Source organism: Anomaloglossus baeobatrachus, chromosome 6 (genome assembly GCF_048569485.1).
Source record: "Anomaloglossus baeobatrachus isolate aAnoBae1 chromosome 6, aAnoBae1.hap1, whole genome shotgun sequence".
NCBI lineage: Eukaryota > Metazoa > Chordata > Amphibia > Anura > Aromobatidae > Anomaloglossus > Anomaloglossus baeobatrachus.
This window is the reverse complement of record NC_134358.1, coordinates 356437802-356458240: the sequence shown is the minus strand read 5'-3', so window position 1 is coordinate 356458240 and position 20439 is coordinate 356437802.

Below are 20439 nucleotides of genomic sequence, written 5' to 3'. Positions count from 1 at the left end.
CAAATAAGTGGTCGAGAATCAAATTCCAAAATGGAGGGGTAGGCTTGATGGAGTAGAGGCCAATGTTTAAAGATGACACCATTAATAAGGGGGCTGAACGGGTGATATGTACTCACAAAGGGGACCCTGTTCTTACATTGTGGGTTGGGAATAGAAAGAGAGGGTGGGGGTCTCACATATGGCGGGTAGCCCCTGGCTAAAAATTTATTATCCACGTCGGTATGGCGTTTGACCCTAGTGGATGGATCTGAGACTATCCGGTCAACACGGCAATGCTGAAAGTGGGGCAAAGATTTTTTGATGTGCCGTGGGTGGCAACTAGAATGTAAAAGGAGGCTGTTTCTGTCAGTCGGCTTAGTGTACAAGTCTGTCGAGAGGGTATGGTCAGGGTTGATGATTACTGTGGTGTCGAGGAAGTTGATGGAGTGATCACTGTGATGGAGGGTAAATGAGATGTTGTCGGTGGCACTATTGATGTCAGTGAAGAAAGAGTTAAGTGATACAACGTCGCCGGTCCAGATCAGAAAGATGTCATCAATATAGCGTTTCCATAGTGTCACATGGCTGTCAAATAGTGGATGGGGATAGATATGGCAGTGCTCGAAGTGGTCCATGAAAATGTTAGCGTAGGGGGACGCGACGTTAGATCCCATCGCGGTCCCCCTACACTGCAGAAAAAACTGATCCTCGAAAAGGAAGAAATTCTGGGTAAGGACCACCTCGAGCATGTCAAGACAGAACTCCTTTTTGGAGGTGGGAAGATCAGTGTGAGTCTCAAGGAACCTGTCAACTGCATGGATGCCTTCATGATGGCCTATACTCGTATACAAACTGGAAACATCCAGAGTGGCGAGTAGGCAGTTGTCCGGGACACTGGAAATGCATCTTAGAACAGAGAGGAAATGGTTAGTATCTTTCAAGTATGAGGGAATTTTAGAAATATGCGGAGTTAGGGTATGTGCGCACGTTGCTTTTTACCTGCTTTTTTGCTGCTTTTTCTTCTGCGCTGTTTAATGCCAAAATGGATGTGTTCTTCTATTCAAGCAAAGTCTATGGGAATTTGGGTTTCTTGTTCACACTATGTTGTTCAAAATGCTGCCTTTTTGTGGCAGAACTTTGGTCAAAAACTCAGCTTTTCAAAGAAGCAACATGTCAATTGTTTTTGCCATTTGGGTTTTGCACTGCAAAGCTGAGTTTTTGACCAAAGTTCTGCCACAAAAAGGCAGCATTTTGAACAACATAGTGTGAACAAGAAATCCAAATTCCCATAGACTTTGCTTGAATAGAAGAACACATCCATTTTGGCATTAAACAGTGCAGAAGAAAAAGCAGCAAAAAAGCAGGTAAAAAGCAGGTAAAAAGCAACGTGCGCACATACCCTTAGAATTTTTTCAAGGGTCATAGAGATAGGTGAGAGTAGCGAGTCGGTGGATGCGACGATGGGACGGCCGGGTGGAGAGGTCAAATTTTTATGGATCTTGGGCAGGGTATAGAACACCGGGGTGATGGGATGGTTATTGGTCAAAAACTCACTTAATTTGTCGTCAATGATGTTATTCTGTTTGTAATGTTGCACCTTTTCCCGTATCAGAGCGGAAATGCGTGACGTGGGATCATGAGGTAATGGACAGTAAGTGTTGGTGTCATTAAGTTGCTGGCGGATTTCGTCCATGTAGTAGATTCTATCTAGTACCACAATCGCCCCGCCTTTGTCGGCTGGCTTGATGACAATGTTCTTATGCTTTTTAAGTGAAGTCAGAGCCCTGCGTTCATCAGGGGTCATGTTATTACTCAGGTGGTAGTGTCCCCTGCTGATGTCCGTAGTAATAGCCTGAACATCCCTTGAGACTAGACTGATGAAGGTCTCAACTGGGTGGTAACGGCGTGGGGGTTGGTAATTACTGGGAGTCCTGAGGTTGAGACCCTTAAGTGTAAACCCACTAGGGGGTGACGAAGTGATGGATGCAGAAGATGGTGGGCTAGACTCAGGAGTACCAGTAGCAAAGTGTGCTTTCAGGCGAAGATTTCTAAAGAATCTGTTGAGGTCATATTCTAGATTAAAGGTGCTGAAGGAGGGGGTGGGACAGAAGGAGAGTGTTACGGGGGGCTGTCTGATAATAACCTAAATGAGTATCAGACAGTCAGGGTCCACCGTGCAAAGACTCTGCTGCAGACTATGGCAGAGTGCAATACCTCTGTTAACTCACAGAAGGATATAATAAGAAAGTAAAGCAATTCCTCCCTTACTTGGAGGGTGTGTGGAATGATCTCTGTTAATAATCACAGAGACAAAGGCAATGTGTGCGAAATGGCACCTACCTAGGTCCGCTCTTCTAGTGGTGCAAAAGAGACGAACAGCAGCGTAAGCCGCACAAAGCTCCTACCTGCGTTCGCTCCACTAGTGTGCGAGGACACGAACCACTAGATATGGCACCTGCCTAGGTCCGCTCTTCTAGTGGTGCAAAAGAGACGAACAGCAGCGTAAGCCATACAAAGCTCCTACCTCTGTTCGCTCCCCTAGTGTGCGAGGATACGAACAACTGCCAGACGCAGTATAAGGATCGTTACCCTAGCGGCAACGTCCACCTACGAGTCGAACCACAAGGCCCAGCCAGACCATGTGCCTCAGGCACCTGCCTATGTCCGCTCCCCTAAGAGGTAAGGATACGGACAGCAGCCGAAGCTGTAAGGTATAAGAACGCTACCCTGCCGGTAGCGCTCACCTAGCATAGACAGAGGAATGCCTAGAGGAACGCGCACAGAGCGTCTACTCTTATGCATGAACCAAGAGGACTGAGCGCCATGCGGCGTGTGTCAGGGTCTTATATAGACTCTGTGCCTCATCCAAGATGGAGGACACCAGAGCCAATCCGCTGCTAGAACGACAGGAGTGACGTCATGCTGGCCTATCACTGAGCAAGGCATCACAAGCACATGACCAGTGACCAATCGGCATAGAAGGTGTCAGAGACATGTGACCTCGTGTCAGCGATGATGTCACCCGCACATGTGCAATGGCTCCAAGATAGGACTTAGTCTCTGGCGCTCGCACATGTACAGTAGCAAGAAATCTGGACATAGTCTCCAGTGCTCGCAGCAACCGTAACAGTACCTCCCCCTCAAGGGCCCCCCTCCCGGCGACGCAGGTAATCGGCAACTAAGTCGGGAGCATGGACAGCCTCCTCAGGCTCCCAAGAGCGATGTTCCGGGCCATAGCCCTCCCAATCTATCAAGAAGAACCTGCGCCCTCTAACCATCTTAGAACCAACTATGGCTCGGACCTCATAGCTAGAGCGAGAGGAATCAGAGGCAGGAGAGTGCACTTCACGAGCGTGAGGTAAAATAGCCGGCTTTAGCAGTGAGACATGGAATTTGTCATGAATCCTAAGATGGACGGATAACTTCAATTGGTAGACTACAGGATTTACCTGTCGAAGAACCTCATAAGGACCCAGGAAGCGAGGAGCAAATTTGACAGAGCTCACTCTAAGTCTCACGTGTTTTGCAGAGAGCCACACAAAGTCCCCTGGAGAAAAGACAGGAGCCGAGCGACGAAACCGATCGGACACCATCTTCATACGGTCCTTAGCTGCTTGGATCGACTCTTGAGTCCGATCCCAAACCTCTCTGGCATTAGTTGCCCAGTCGGCCACAAGAGGAGGAGGTGCAGCAGCGGGAAATGGTACCGGTACCCTAGGGTGTTGCCCATTATTGAGTACGAACGGTGTCTGCCCAGTGGCCTCAGCCAGCGAATTGTTAAGGGCAAATTCTGCCCAGGGTAGGAGGGAGGACCAGTTATCGTGGTTCTCAGCAACAAAGTGTCGAAGGTATATAATCATAGATTGATTGGTACGCTCAACCAAACCATTGGTCTCCGGATGGTACGCCGAAGAGAGATTCAACTCAATTTGCAGAAGGCTACAAAGATCTCGCCAGAAACGGGAAGTAAATTGAGGGCCTCTATCACAAATGATACGATCCGGCATCCCGTGAAGCCTAAAGACATGCTTGAGGAATAGTTTGGCTAGTACCCTGGAAGATGGGATTCTCGATAACGGTACAAGATGAACCATCCAGGAGAAATGGTCCGTAATGACCCACACAAATCTATGTCCCTGTGAACATGGAAGATCACCCACAAAGTCCATGCCTACCACCTCCCATGGTCTATTTGGCACTGGTAAAGGATGCAAGAGCCCAGCCAGTCTCTGCCGTAATGGACGGTTGCGAGCACACGAGTAGCAGGAACCGACATATCTCTTGACGTGGCTGGCTAAGTGTGGCCACCAATACCACCTCTCCAGTAACTCTCGTGTCCGCCTAATACCAAAATGCCCACCCACCTTTGAGGTGTGGGCCCATGACAGTATATCATTCTGTCGATCAGGCGGAACAAAGGTCTTGCCCGGTGGGATTTGGTCTAACGTCACAGGGGAGAGCGTATGAAAAACCCTGGAGGGAAGGATAAGACGAGGTTCGTCAATCTCTTCCTGGGTAGAAAGCATAGAGCGAGACAGGGCGTCTGCCTTGTTATTCTTACTCCCAGACAGATAGTTGATGGAGAAGTGAAAGCGGGAGAAAAACAAGGACCAGCGGGCTTGGCGAGGATTCAGACGCTGAGCGGTTTGTAAGTACGTTAGATTCTTATGGTCTGTATAGACCTGGAAAGGATGTTTCGCTCCTTCCAGCAAGTGATGCCACTCCTCCAAGGCTAATCTCAAGGCGAGCAGTTCCCTATCCCCAATGGTATAGTTTCTCTCTGCCGGTGAAAAGGTTTTCGCAAAGAAGAAACACGGCCTTTTTCTACCTGCACTGTTCTTTTGATACAAGACCGCACCAGCACCCACTGAAGAGGCATCAACCTCTAAGAGGAAGGGCTTACTCTCATCGGGTCTTTGAAGAACGGGAGCAGTTGAAAAGTGTCTTTTTACTGCCTCAAAAGCCTGAGATGTCTCAGTAGACCAGGCTTTGGGATTAGCACCTTTCTTAGTAAAGGCCACCAAAGGGGCCACCAAAGTAGAAAAATGGGGTATGAACTGCCTGTAATAATTTATGAATCCTAAGAAGCATTGCACCGCCTTCAAGGAATGAGGTTCGGACCATTGCAGGACAGCAGAGAGCTTCGCAGGATCCATAGCCAGGCCCTCTTGTGAGATAATGTAACCCAAAAAAGGCAATGAGGATTGCTCGAATACACATTTCTCGAGTTTAGCAAACAATGAGTGCTCCCTTAAACGGGAAAGGACACGAACGACATCCTGACGATGAGTCTCCAGATCAGGAGAAAAAAATCAGGATGTCGTCCAGATACACCACTACTGAGGATAACAGTAAATCCCTGAACACATCGTTTACGAAGTCCTGGAATACTGCGGGTGCATTACATAACCCAAAAGGCATGACGAGGTATTCATAGTGACCGTCTCGGGTGTTAAAAGCGGTCTTCCATTCGTCACCCTTTCGAATTCGTACCAAGTTATACGCACCCCGCAGATCCAACTTCGTAAAAACTTGAGCTCCTCTCAGTCTGTCAAAGAGCTCCGAAATTAAAGGTAATGGGTATTTGTTCTTTATTGTGATTGCGTTGAGACCCCTGTAATCTATGCAGGGACGCAAATCACCCTCTTTCTTCCGAACAAAGAAAAACCCAGCTCCTGCGGGAGAGACAGACTTACGAATGAACCCCTTCTCTAAACTCTCTCTTATATAGGTCGACATGGCCTCTGACTCAGGTATTGACAGGGGGTAAACCCTGCCCTTTGGTGGAACTGAACCTGGGATAAGGTCTATGGCGCAGTCATATGGCCTATGGGGTGGAAGAACCTCAGCACCCTGTTTGGAGAACACGTCAGCGAAATCCAGATAGGGTGTAGGTATGGGAGAGAGATCAGTAGATGCAACCGCAATGACCTTAGGTGGTAAGGGAAGACATCGGGACTGACATTTCGAACCCCAACTAATAATGCTGTCAGACTCCCAGTCAATGTGAGGAGCATGAGTCCGAAGCCATGGGAGACCCAGAAGGATGTCGTCTATACCCTCAGGCAAAACAAGAAAAGAAATCTCCTCTATGTGACCCTGAGACAGGGAAAGGCGCAAGGGAACTGTCCTCAATGTAATGGAGTCAGACAACATAGTTCCATTAACAACACGGACAGGAATAGGCGCCTCTAACATGATAGAGGGAATATTGTGTCCCTTTACAAATCCTGAGGACACAAAAGTCCCGTCAGCTCCGGAATCCACAAAAGCCATAATAGGCCATGTATTCTCAGATAACGAGAGCTGACCTGGGATACAACACTTAGAGGGTGCAGAAGACGTCTCTAGTAACCCCCCTCTAATGGTTACTAGACCAGGGAGTTTCCCTGACGACTAGGACACTTGTTGGCATAGTGCCCAGCCTGACGACATACGTAACATATAGGAGGACCAGACTTGCGTAATCTGGAAGACGTATGACCTAACTCCATAGGAGTGGGAGATGTTTCAGATGCTGAGGAAGATGGTAGTGGACCCTCAACAACTGGAATAGTCCGATGCTTAGGGCGTGAGGAAGAGACCTCGAGTCTACGTTCCTTATGGCGTACATCGATCCTCGTTGCTACTGTGATCAAGTCCTCCAGAGAAGCAGGGACCTCACGAGTAGCAAGAGCATCCTTGACATAGCCTGCCAACCCTCTCCAGAAGATAGGAATCAACACCTTCTCTGGCCAATCTAGTTCTGCCACCAGAGTTCTAAAAGCAATGGCATAAGAACTAGTGGATACCGAACCCTGAGATAGATCTAACAGTCTCAGGGCCGCATCATGGGTAACCTGCGGACCCATGAATACCGCCTTAAGAGCATCAAGAAAGTCTTGATGTCTCAGAGTAACCACATCAGAGCGCTCCCATAGGGGAGTCGCCCATTCTAAGGCTTTGTCCTGAAGTAAGGAGATGATAAAGCCTACTCTGGACCTCTCCGTAGAGAAGCGAGAAGAGTTGACCTCTAGGTGTATCTGACACTGACTAATGAAACCACGACATGATCTGGCATCGCCAGAATATCTGTTTGGCAGAGCAAGTCGAGGATCATGTGCAGATGTCACCATGGTCTGAGGTTTATCCTCTATACTCTTGAGCCGTGACTCAAGTACTTGTATGTAACAGTGTAACTGCTGATATTCTGCCATAACTGCCAGACCCTTGGCTCAGTCCTAATGTTACGGGGGGCTGTCTGATAATAACCTAAATGAGTATCAGACAGTCAGGGTCCACCGTGCAAAGACTCTGCTGCAGACTATGGCAGAGTGCAATACCTCTGTTAACTCACAGAAGGATATAATAAGAAAGTAAAGCAATTCCTCCCTTACTTGGAGGGTGTGTGGAATGATCTCTGTTAATAATCACAGAGACAAAGGCAATGTGTGCGAAATGGCACCTACCTAGGTCCGCTCTTCTAGTGGTGCAAAAGAGACGAACAGCAGCGTAAGCCGCACAAAGCTCCTACCTGCGTTCGCTCCACTAGTGTGCGAGGACACGAACCACTAGATATGGCACCTGCCTAGGTCCGCTCTTCTAGTGGTGCAAAAGAGACGAACAGCAGCGTAAGCCGCACAAAGCTCCTACCTCTGTTCGCTCCCCTAGTGTGCGAGGATACGAACAACTGCCAGACACAGTATAAGGATCGTTACCCTAGCGGCAACGTCCACCTACGAGTCGAACCACAAGGCCCAGCCAGACCATGTGCCTCAGGCACCTGCCTATGTCCGCTCCCCTAAGAGGTAAGGATACGGACAGCAGCCGAAGCTGTAAGGTATAAGAACGCTACCCTGCCGGTAGCGCTCACCTAGCATAGACAGAGGAATGCCTAGAGGAACGTGCACAGAGCGTCTACTCTTATGCATGAACCAAGAGGACTGAGCGCCATGCGGCGTGTGTCAGGGTCTTATATAGACTCTGTGCCTCATCCAAGATGGAGGACACCAGAGCCAATCCGCTGCTAGAACGACAGGAGTGACGTCATGCTGGCCTATCACTGAGCAAGGCATCACAAGCACATGACCAGTGACCAATCGGCATAGAAGGTGTCAGAGACATGTGACCTCGTGTCAGCGATGATGTCACCCGCACATTTGCAATGGCTCCAAGATAGGACTTAGTCTCTGGCGCTCGCACATGTGCAGTAGCAAGAAATCTGGACTTAGTCTCCAGTGCTCGCACATGTGCAGTAGCAAGAAATCTGGACATAGTCTCCAGTGCTCGCAGAAACTGTAACAGAGAGTCCCTTCTGTAGGACCTGGATCTCAAGGGGGGACAGGGTCTGGCTGGATATGTTGTACACAATGTTGTCCCTACCTGGGAGCGAGTCGTGACTCTGTCTGGGCGTCCCCCGGTGTTTCCGCCCCCTCCTCGTCTGTTTTTTCCAGGACGTCTCGGACCTAAAAAAGACTGGGAATCTGTAGAGAAGTGGTCGCTGTCGGACCCAGAAGAGAAACCGCCGCCACGGCGAAAATTGCGAGACGGAGCAGATGATTGCCATCGGTATACACGGTTCTTGAGATAATCTTCTTGGTCCCGCAAAAATTTGTCACGTTTGCGGATTTGTAGCGTGTCTCTATATTCAGACAGCGTAGAGTTACACTTGGTCTTGAGCTCTTCTAGGGCCGTAGCGTTCAAAGTCTGGGAGAGTTGTGTCTCTATATTCTTGATATTAGCGTCAATACTGATGAGTTCCTTTTGCAGGTAGTCGATTGTAAGAAGTATAATGTCGAAAGAACATTTGTTAAGAATGCTCTCAAATGACTTGCAGTACTCAGAGTTGTCTGAGAACAGCGTGGGCCGTAATGAGACCCTGAGCCCCCTCGGGATTCTCTGGGTTTTGAAATATTCAGCCAAAGTGGCTGCGTGAAGTTCAAGGGCTGTGTTCCTCTTGGTCTCCCTTAAGAAATCGCGTGTGCGGATCTCGTCAGAGGGGATGGTGAGGAACTGAGTCCTTGTAGTAACCTTGGCAAGGATACTAGCGGCTTGCTCATCATTGAATGAGAGAACAGGAGCTGACATGGGACTAGATGGTACAGTGGGAGCACTGGAAAAATAGTAATATAAATATATAGAAATTACAGGCTTCACCACATATGCTAAAGGTGCTTAGGGGATCAAGAATCATAAAGTAAAGAGAATCCCAGCACTCAAATTGAAGACAAGAGGGGAATTATGCAAAAGTGAATTTATTGACTAGTACACTGCAGAAGGAACCTAACCAGAGCAACAGCACCAACGTTTCGGCATAGAGCCTTTCTCAAGGTCGTTGCCTGAAAAGGTGTGAAGACAATAACAATAATGAGTGCATTATATACAGGTGATACATAGAGTATGTACAGAATAATACAAATATACATGAAAATATACTGCGGAACGTACATCACTGGTCAGAGTAAGGAAATACGGGTCTCGGAGGACAACCGGAGGTTTGCAAATAATGGTAAGGTTCCACACGTTTTTGCAGAGTATGCTCTTAATCATATGGAGAGAGAGATAATTAGTACAGGTATGGCAACAGACTTGCGTACCATAGGAGATAGTACTGGTCAGGTGATACAGGTTAAGGCAAACAGCCGAAGCTGATATTCAAATCGAACAGCCGAAGCTGATATTCAAATCGAACAGCCGAAGCTGGTATCGATACCAAGTTGAGTGGAGAGAGAAAAAAAAGAGGAAAAAAAGGGAAAAAAGGGAAAGAAAGAGAAAGAGAGGGAGAGAAAGAAAGAGAGGGAGAGAAAGAGAGGGAGAGAAAGAGAGGGAGAGAAAGAGAGGGAGAGAAAGAGAGGGAAGGAAAGAGAGGGAGGGAAAGAGAGGGAGGGAAAGAGAGGGAGAGTGAGAGAGAAAGAGAGGGAGAGAGAAAAGAGAAGGGGAAGGGAAAAGAGGAGAGAAACAGGAGGAGGAAAAAAAGGGGGAAAAAAAGAGAAAAAGAAGAAGACAAAAGAAGCGGAGGAGGAAGAGTGAGGAAAGGAGGGAGAAGGAGCACAGATGGTAGGTATGTTAAGTGACAACAGGGAGGCAGATGCTCCCTCTCTTTCTCTCCCTCTCTTTCTCTCCCTCTCTTTCTCTCCCTCTCTTTCTCTCCCTTTTTTCCCTTTTTTTCCTCTTTTTTTTCTCTCTCCACTCACCTTGGTATCGATACCAGCTTCGGCTGTTCGATTTGAATATCAGCTTCGGCTGTTTGCCTTAACCTGTATCACCTGACCAGTACTATCTCCTATGGTACGCAAGTCTGTTGCCATACCTGTACTAATTATCTCTCTCTCCATATGATTAAGAGCATACTCTGCAAAAACGTGTGGAACCTTACTATTATTTGCAAACCTCCGGTTGTCCTCCGAGACCCGTATTTCCTTACTCTGACCAGTGATGTACCTTCCGCAGTATATTGTCATGTATATTTGTATTATTCTGTACATACTCTATGTATCACCTGTATATAATGCACTCATTATTGTTATTGTCTTCACACCTTTTCAGGCAACGACCTTGAGAAAGGCTCTATGCCGAAACGTTGGTGCTGTTGCTCTGGTTAGGTTCCTTTTGCAGTGTACTAGTCAATAAATTCACTTTTGCATAATTCCCCTCTTGTCTTCAATTTGAGTGCTGGGATTCTCTTTACTTTATGATTCTTGATCCCCTAAGCACCTTTAGCATATGTGGTGAAGCCTGTAATTTCTATATATTTATATTACTATTTTTCCAGTGCTCCCACTGTACCATCTAGTCCCATGTCGGCTCCTGTTCTCTCATTCAATGATGAGCAAGCCGCTAGTATCCTTGCCAAGGTTACTACAAGGACTCAGTTCCTCACCATCCCCTCTGACGAGATCCGCACACGCGATTTCTTAAGGGAGACCAAGAGGAACACAGCCCTTGAACTTCACGCAGCCACTTTGGCTGAATATTTCAAAACCCAGAGAATCCCGAGGGGGCTCAGGGTCTCATTACGGCCCACGCTGTTCTCAGACAACTCTGAGTACTGCAAGTCATTTGAGAGCATTCTTAACAAATGTTCTTTCGACATTATACTTCTTACAATCGACTACCTGCAAAAGGAACTCATCAGTATTGACGCTAATATCAAGAATATAGAGACACAACTCTCCCAGACTTTGAACGCTACGGCCCTAGAAGAGCTCAAGACCAAGTGTAACTCTACGCTGTCTGAATATAGAGACACGCTACAAATCCGCAAACGTGACAAATTTTTGCGGGACCAAGAAGATTATCTCAAGAACCGTGTATACCGATGGCAATCATCTGCTCCGTCTCGCAATTTTCGCCGTGGCGGCGGTTTCTCTTCTGGGTCCGACAGCGACCACTTCTCTACAGATTCCCAGTCTTTTTTAGGTCCGAGACGTCCTGGAAAAAACAGACGAGGAGGGGGCGGAAACACCGGGGGACGCCCAGACAGAGTCACGACTCGCTCCCAGGTAGGGACAACATTGTGTACAACATATCCAGCCAGACCCTGTCCCCCCTTGAGACCCAGGTCCTACAGAAGGGACTCTCCTTCTGTCCCACCCCCTCCTTCAGCACCTTTAATCTAGAATATGACCTCAACAGATTCTTTAGAAATCTTCGCCTGAAAGCACACTTTGCTACTGGTACTCCTGAGTCCAGCCCACCATCTTCTGCATCCGTCACTTCGTCACCCCCTAGTGGGTTTACACTTAAGGGTCTCAACCTCAGGACTCCCAGTAATTACCAACCCCCACGCCGTTACCACCCAGTTGAGACCTTCATCAGTCTAGTCTCAAGGGATGTTCAGGCTATTACTACGGACATCAGCAGGGGACACTACCACCTGAGTAATAACATGACCCCCGATGAACGCAGGGCTCTGACTTCACTTAAAAAGCATAAGAACATTGTCATCAAGCCAGCCGACAAAGGCGGGGCGATTGTGGTACTAGATAGAATCTACTACATGGACGAAATCCGCCAGCAACTTAATGACACCAACACTTACTGTCCATTACCTCATGATCCCACGTCACGCATTTCCGCTCTGATACGGGAAAAGGTGCAACATTACAAACAGAATAACATCATTGACGACAAATTAAGTGAGTTTTTGACCAATAACCATCCCATCACCCCGGTGTTCTATACCCTGCCCAAGATCCATAAAAATTTGACCTCTCCACCCGGCCGTCCCATCGTCGCATCCAACGACTCGCTACTCTCACCTATCTCTATGACCCTTGCAAAAATTCTAACTCCGCATATTTCTAAAATTCCCTCATACTTGAAAGATACTAACCATTTCCTCTCTGTTCTAAGATGCATTTCCAGTGTCCCGGACAACTGCCTACTCGCCACTCTGGATGTTTCCAGTTTGTATATGAGTATAGGCCATCATGAAGGCATCCATGCAGTTGACAGGTTCCTTGAGACTCACACTGATCTTCCCACCTCCAAAAAGGAGTTCTGTCTTGACATGCTCGAGGTGGTCCTTACCCAGAATTTCTTCCTTTTCGAGGATCAGTTTTTTCTGCAGTGTAGGGGGACCGCGATGGGATCTAACGTCGCGCCCCCCTACGCTAACATTTTCATGGACCACTTCGAGCACTGCCATATCTATCCCCATCCACTATTTGACAGCCATGTGACACTATGGAAACGCTATATTGATGACATCTTTCTGATCTGGACCGGCGACGTTGTATCACTTAACTCTTTCTTCACTGACATCAATAGTGCCACCGACAACATCTCATTTACCCTCCATCACAGTGATCACTCCATCAACTTCCTCGACACCACAGTAATCATCAACCCTGACCATACCCTCTCGACAGACTTGTACACTAAGCCGACTGACAGAAACAGCCTCCTTTTACATTCTAGTTGCCACCCACGGCACATCAAAAAATCTTTGCCCCACTCTCAGCATTGCCGTGTTGACCGGATAGTCTCAGATCCATCCACTAGGGTCAAACGCCATACCGACATGGATAATAAATTTTTAGCCAGGGGCTACCCGCCATATGTGAGACCCCCACCCTCTCTTTCTATTCCCAACCCACAATGTAAGAACAGGGTCCCCTTTGTGAGTACATATCACCCGTTCAGCCCCCTTATTAATGGTGTCATCTTTAAACATTGGCCTCTACTCCATCAAGCCTACCCCTCCATTTTGGAATTTGATTCTCGACCACTTATTTGCTACAAGCGGCCCCCCAACATGAGGGACAGCCTTGTCAGGGCAGACATTGGTCCCTCCAGGCCACCTGCCAGACAGACCTTCCTCTCATGCCAACGTAAGGGGACTTTCCCATGCCTGCATTGTCTCCAATGTTCACACATCATCAAGGGTGATTCTTTCACACACCCACGTACCGGTAAAAAATTCCCGATTCGTGGATATTTTACCTGCGAATCCAACTTTGTCGTCTACCTGATTAAGTGCCCCTGCGGTCTCGGATATGTTGGTGAGACCACCCAACATATCCGGGACCGCATCAATAAGCACAAATCAACCATTCGCTGTAAACAGACTACCTTACCCATCCCAGCCCATTTTATTGCCGCAGGCCACACCATACCACAGCTCAGATTCCAGGTACTCGAGCATGTTGATCAACCTCGCCGCGGTGGTAACCGCATCAAAACACTCAGAGAACGCGAGGCGTTCTGGATTCATACCCTCCAGACTCTAGAGCCACTAGGGCTTAATAGGGAGTATGAGGCCCCTCGCTAACACACTGATGGGTTGTACTCCTATATGTCCTCTTGTTTGTAATTTGTTACATTTTACTGCCAGGTTTTCAATTTGTCATTTTTCCCCCCTTTTTTTTTCTTCCTCTGGTCCCATGTATCTATGGGTTTTTATTTCCTTCATTTGTTTTGTTTAAATATACATATCTAAACTTTTATCCCCTATATGTCTCCTGCTAACCTTTGTTATTTACCCCCTTTTTTTCCAGATTTTGCACAACTGATCCTCTCCCATCCCTCACATCCATCCAGTGGCACATTCCCATTCACGCTCTGCAGCAGGTAAACCACGGTTATAATGCTCATGCAAACGTACCGCCCTTGCGCCCACCCCCTGGCTGCCTCATAGTCACGTGCTGATGCACGTCACTGTCATGCGCACTCTGTGCGTTTCACACGTGCGGTCCACCGCACGTCACCGGAAGTGACGCGCCTCCCATCACACCACTGACTTCCTTATAATGGCGCCGCCCGGTAGCAGTCCTCACGCCGCTGCAGCCTCTCTCCCTGCCACTGATGCCCATCCCGGACCTCCACTGCAGGTAGCACTACTGTCCTGCACACTCCAACTATCACCGACCCTGGTATGATCTCTTCTCACCATGCTGCTTTGTCTTACAGGCGTCCTCTCACCTCACATTGTGATCCTGTCACCCCTTCACCCATGGTATGTAGCATCTGCCTCCCTGTTGTCACTTACCATACCTACCATCTGTGCTCCTTCTCCCTCCTTTCCTCACTCTTCCTCCTCCGCTTCTTTTGTCTTCTTCTTTTTCTCTTTTTTTCCCCCTTTTTTTCCTCCTCCTGTTTCTCTCCTCTTTTCCCTTCCCCTTCTCTTTTCTCTCTCCCTCTCTCACTCTCCCTCTCTTTCTCTCCCTCTCTTTCTCTCCCTCTCTTTCTTTCTCTTTCTTTCCCTTTTTTCACCTCTTTTTTTTCTCTCTCCACTCACCTTGGTATCGATACCAGCTTCGGCTGTTCGATTTGAATATCAGCTTCGGCTGTTTGCCTTTACCTGTATCACCTGACCAGTACTATCTCCTATGGTACGCAAGTCTGTTGCCATACCTGTACTAATTATCTCTCTCTCCATATGTTTAAGAGCATACTCTGCAAAAACGTGTGGAACCTTACCATTATTTGCAAACCTCCGGTTGTCCTCCGAGACCCGTATTTCCTTACTCTGACCAGTGCTGTACGTTCCGCAGTATATTTTCATGTATATTTGTATTATTCTGTACATACTCTATGTATCACCTGTATATATAGCACTCATTATTGTTATTGTCTTCACACCTTTTCAGGCAACGACCTTGAGAAAGGCTCTATGCCGAAACGTGGGTGCTGTTGCTCTGGTTAGGTTCCTTTTGCAGTGTACTAGTCAATAAATTCACTTTTGCATAATTCCCCTCTTGTCTTCAATTTGAGTGCTGGGATTCTCTTTACTTTACAGTCAGATATGAAATCTCTTCTTGGTCACAGTAAAAATGGCAGACAAAGAGACTGAGTACAGAGCGTGCGTCTTCTGATATAGGCTACGAGTGTACACAAGTTCGGATATGCCCATTTAGTGGGACAGTTCATGGGCTAGCCAATGGGGAGATCTGTGTTGCTGTTGATGGGTGGGTCTGACTTCAGTGGAGGAATCCATGGTGTCATCTGATCTTTGGGTTGGTCCTGTAGCTTGACCACGGGTATTTCCTTATATGGTGGTCTTCTTACATCTGGACATTGCTTGCATTCCAGTCAAGGTGTGGAGAACAGGAAATGGCAGCCATCTTTAAATCTGTGTCATGTATATGATCTGAAATCGACATATTTCCCACAATCCCTTGTCAAGAGGTTAATTAAATATTTGATGGAAAGGTCCTCAACAGCACTAGTAGAATCAATCCAATTTTATGTATATTCTAATACAGTATAAAATAACTGTATAGTTATCAAATAACAAATCACTGTAGAGAACACATCAAAATAACCCTTATGAGGGAAAAAAAAGCTCCTAGATAATGCATCACTTCCCTGTGAGCCACAGCCACGGATCATAATGCCACCGGACCCTCTGCCCTCTCCCTAACCCTCCTGATGAACCTTTCAAAGGGAAAGGGGAAACGTTTTGAGGCCAGGCAGGGTTGGAGACCTGCAGTTACAGGTAAGTGATGATTATTTTCTCATTACTATCTCATGTGTTGTCTTTTTGCCATTAATGTTGGGATTTATGGAAACTTTATTATTCTTCCAGTCATGGGATAATATTCTGTTAAGGTGGTAGCACTCTATATACTCCTGCGGGTTGTAAATTACTGGTGATTGTGCAGCATCATGTGTACCAGAGGTGCTTGCTGACCCATTGAGATGGGTTATATTGTGTTTGCGCCACATCTTTATATGTCTCATTTGGCAGTGTTTTTCTTCATCAGCTGGGTCAGGATTAGTTTGAAATGGTATACAGCAGGGGCGTCCTATCAATCTAGTGATGCAGACCTCTCTGTGATCAAATATTAGTATACAGTACATACACATCATTTGGACATTTTTTGAGATTTAACGTATCCCTTTGGTGTCTTTCAATCTGTCCTTATTAGGGTTGTAGAAACAAGAGAATTTTTTTTTTAAATTCAGCCTACCATCATATCCATAGTATTCCTTAAACACTGACAGCCAGGACTTGGACTCCTGGAGGTAAGTAGCTTCAGACATCATAGGAAAATAATCCAGAACCAGAAAAAGATGACTTCATCAAAAAATAAAATTTAACTTTTTTATTGGATCCCATATTAAAATCCATAAACAGTCATATTAAAAATCCTTGAAACCTGACATGTTTTGGATCTAACAAATTTGATCCTTACTCGTAGGTGACCTGGACTAGTGTGAGAGACATAATATAACTTTCATTTAGAGGAAGGAAAATCCCACATGAGCCCTAGAAAATCCATCAATTAAATCAAAATAATCAGGAAAAACATGATACTTAATTCACATTAGTTCACAGACTCACCTATAATATATCATTCTAGTATAGAAACTGGCTTATACAGTTAGGTCCAGAAATATTTGGACAGTGACACAATTTTCGCGAGTTGGGCTCTGCATGCCACCACATTGGATTTGAAATGAAACCTCTACAACAGAATTCAAGTGCAGATTGTAACGTTTAATTTGAAGGTTTGAACAAAAATATCTGATAGAAATTGTTGGAATTGTACACATTTCTTTACAAACACTCCACATTTTAGGAGGTCAAAAGTAATTGGACAAATAAACCAAACCCAAACAAAATATTTTTATTTTCAATATTTTGTTGCGAATCCTTTGGAGGCAATCACTGCCTTAAGTCTGGAACCCATGGACATCACCAAACACTGGGTTTCCTCCTTCTTAATGCTTTGCCAGGTCTTTACAGCCGCAGCCTTCAGGTCTTGCTTGTTTGTGGGTCTTTCCGTCTTAAGTCTGGATTTGAGCAAGTGAAATGCATGCTCAATTGGGTTAAAATCTGGTGATTGACTTGGCCATTGCAGAATGTTCCACTTTTTTGCACTCATGAACTCCTGGGTAGCTTTGGCTGTATGCTTGGGGTCATTGTCCATCTGTACTATGAAGCGCCGTCTGATCAACTTTGCGGCATTTGGCTGAATCTGGGCTGAAAGTATATCCCAGTACACTTCAGAATTCATCCGGCTACTCTTGTCTGCTGTTATGTCATCAATAAACACAAGTGACCCAGTGCCATTGAAAGCCATGCATGCCCATGCCATCACGTTGCCTCCACCATGTTTTACAGAGGATGTGGTGTGCCTTGGATCATGTGCCGTTCCCTTTCTTCTCCAAACTTTTTTCTTCCCATCATTCTGGTACAGGTTGATCTTTGTCTCATCTGTCCATAGAATACTTTTCCAGAACTGAGCTGGCTTCATGAGGTGTTTTTCAGCAAATTTAACTCTGGCCTGTCTATTTTTGGAATTGATGAATGGTTTGCATCTAGATGTGAACCCTTTGTATTTACTTTCATGGAGTCTTCTCTTTACTGTTGACTTAGAGACAGATACACCTACTTCACTGAGAGTGTTCTGGACTTCAGTTGATGTTGTGAATGGGTTCTTCTTCACCAAAGAAAGTATGCGGCGATCATCCACCACTGTTGTCATCCGTGGACGCCCAGGCCTTTTTGAGTTCCCAAGCTCACCAGTCAATTCCTTTTTTCTCAGAATGTACCCGACTGTTGATTTTGCTACTCCAAGCATGTCTGCTATCTCTCTGATGGATTTTTTTCTTTTTTTTCAGCCTCAGGATGTTCTGCTTCACCTCAATTGAGAGTTCCTTAGACCGCATGTTGTCTGGTCACAGCAATAGCTTCCAAATGCAAAACCACACACCTGTAATCAACCTCAGACCTTTTAACTACTTCATTGATTACAGGTTAACGAGGGAGACGCCTTCAGAGTTAATTGCAGCCCTTAGAGTCCCTTGTCCAATTACTTTTGGTCCCTTGAAAAAGAGGAGGCTATGCATTACAGAGCTATGATTCCTAAACCCTTTCTCCGATTTGGATGTGAAAACTCTCATATTGCAGCTGGGAGTGTGCACTTTCAGCCCATATTATATATATAATTGTATTTCTGAACATGTTTTTGTAAACAGCTAAAATAACAAAACTTGTGTCACTGTCCAAATATTTCTGGACCTAACTGTAGATCATGAAAACATATAAGGTCAAATATTAATCATATATTTTTCAAAATTATGGATGTAAATCGTCCAACATTTTTATATATTCCTTTGAGTTCAATACATATCAAAACAAATAAATTAAATCATTCCGGACATTCAGACCATGTGGGGCTCTGGCTTGAAGTTGCAATAATCAGTGAGTTTCTCTAGTTCTTAGGGTATGTGCACACGTTGCTTTTTTTTCCGCGCGGAAAAAAACGCACCCTCTGGCAGAGAGGAGAATAGTAAACAATGCTTTTTGAGAAACAACGCATCGAAAACGCATGCGTTTTTCATGCGTTTTTTTAGGTGCGTTTTTTAAGACTTGGGTACCTATACGTCAGAAAACCCCCACAAGTGACCCCATTTTGGAATCTGTACCCCTCAAGGATTTTATTCAGGAGTATATTAATCATTTTGAATCCACAGCTACTTCCCCCAAAATGTAGCTGTAGCAACAATATTCTCACTGTTGGGCTATGTGGCCATGATCCAGCGACACGGCGTCTAGTACACAGTGTCAGCCTTCCTGCAGAGATGTGAGTGTTTCCCACGGGAGAACGCAGCTGCCCATGCCCACGATTTGGGTTCAGGCTGCTGTGGAGCTCTATGCTACCTGCAGAGAACACTCATCTCCGCAGCATAAATTGACATGCTGAGGCTCGGGAAGCTGCGCCACCGGTCGGTTTATGCTGCGGAGAAAAGAAGCTCAGTGGGCATGAGATTTCTAAAAATCCTTCCACTGTGCTTCTACTGCACAACGCAGCGTCATGGACGCAGGGAAAACAATCTGCGCCCAAAACGCTGCAAACCTCGATTGTGGGCATCCAGCCTAAAAAGCGTCAATGGAGGTCAAATATATATAACGTCCCACCCCCCCTGCATATTCTAAGCTGGCACCTTTAGTACCTTTCATGTGGCACTAAAGGGTGCCTAGCCTAGTTTTTATCACAAAAACAAAAAAAAAATGGCGCGGGGTCCCCCCTATTTTTGATAGCCAGTCAGGGTAAAGCAGAAGCTGTAGCCTGCAAACCACAGCTGGCAGCTTCATCTTGTCTGGTGATCAATTTGGAGGGCTCCCCAGGTTTTTTTTTTTTATTTATAAATAAAAAAAATAAAAAAAAAATAACATGGGGTCCCCCCAAATTAGATCACCAGCCAAGAAGGTGAAGCGGACAGCTGAGGTCTGGTATTCTCAGGGTGGGAAGAGCCATGGTTATTGGACTCTTCCCAGCCTAAAAATAGCAGGCCACAGCCGCCCCAGAAGTGGCGCATCCATTAGATGCGCCAATCCTGGCGCTTCGCCCCAACTCATCCCGCGCCCTGGTGCGTTGGCTAACGGGGTAATAAATGGGGTTGATACCAGGTGTGTAATGTCACCTGGCATCAAGCCCAGCAATTAGTGATGTCACGGCGTCTATCAGACACCCGACATAACTAATTGACAGTAAACAAAAGCAAAAAAAGACAACAAAACATTTTTTATTAGAAAAAACACTCCCCAAATCATTCCCTTGTTCTCCAATTTAATAAAAAAAATGGGTCCGCAGAAATCCATTTGGATGTCCCACGTCGCCTCTGGACCTTCTAGAATATGGGGGCACGTTCAGGGAACGTATCCCCCATTTTCTAGGAGGGCAGACCCTCCATTTGAGGAGAGTGGGTGCAAAAATCTGCACCCACTCTCCCCGGGTCACAGCTGCAGACTGCCGAGCAGCCAGCACAGCTCACACTGAACACTGTGCTGGCTGTCAGCTGCTCTGCACATGTGACCGGCCGGCGTCTGCTGTGAAGGAGGAGGGGGCCGCGGGGGATCAGCGCTGCGACCGGACAGGTATGTATGACACCGGGGGGAATTGGGGTGAACGGGCAGGGCCTGGGTGCATTTTTCTGTCGCATGTCTCAAGGCACATGCGACAGATAACATAGGAGTAGGGCGGCCGGTGCGCTACTGTGCGCGCGGCCATGTTGGATTTTCGGGAG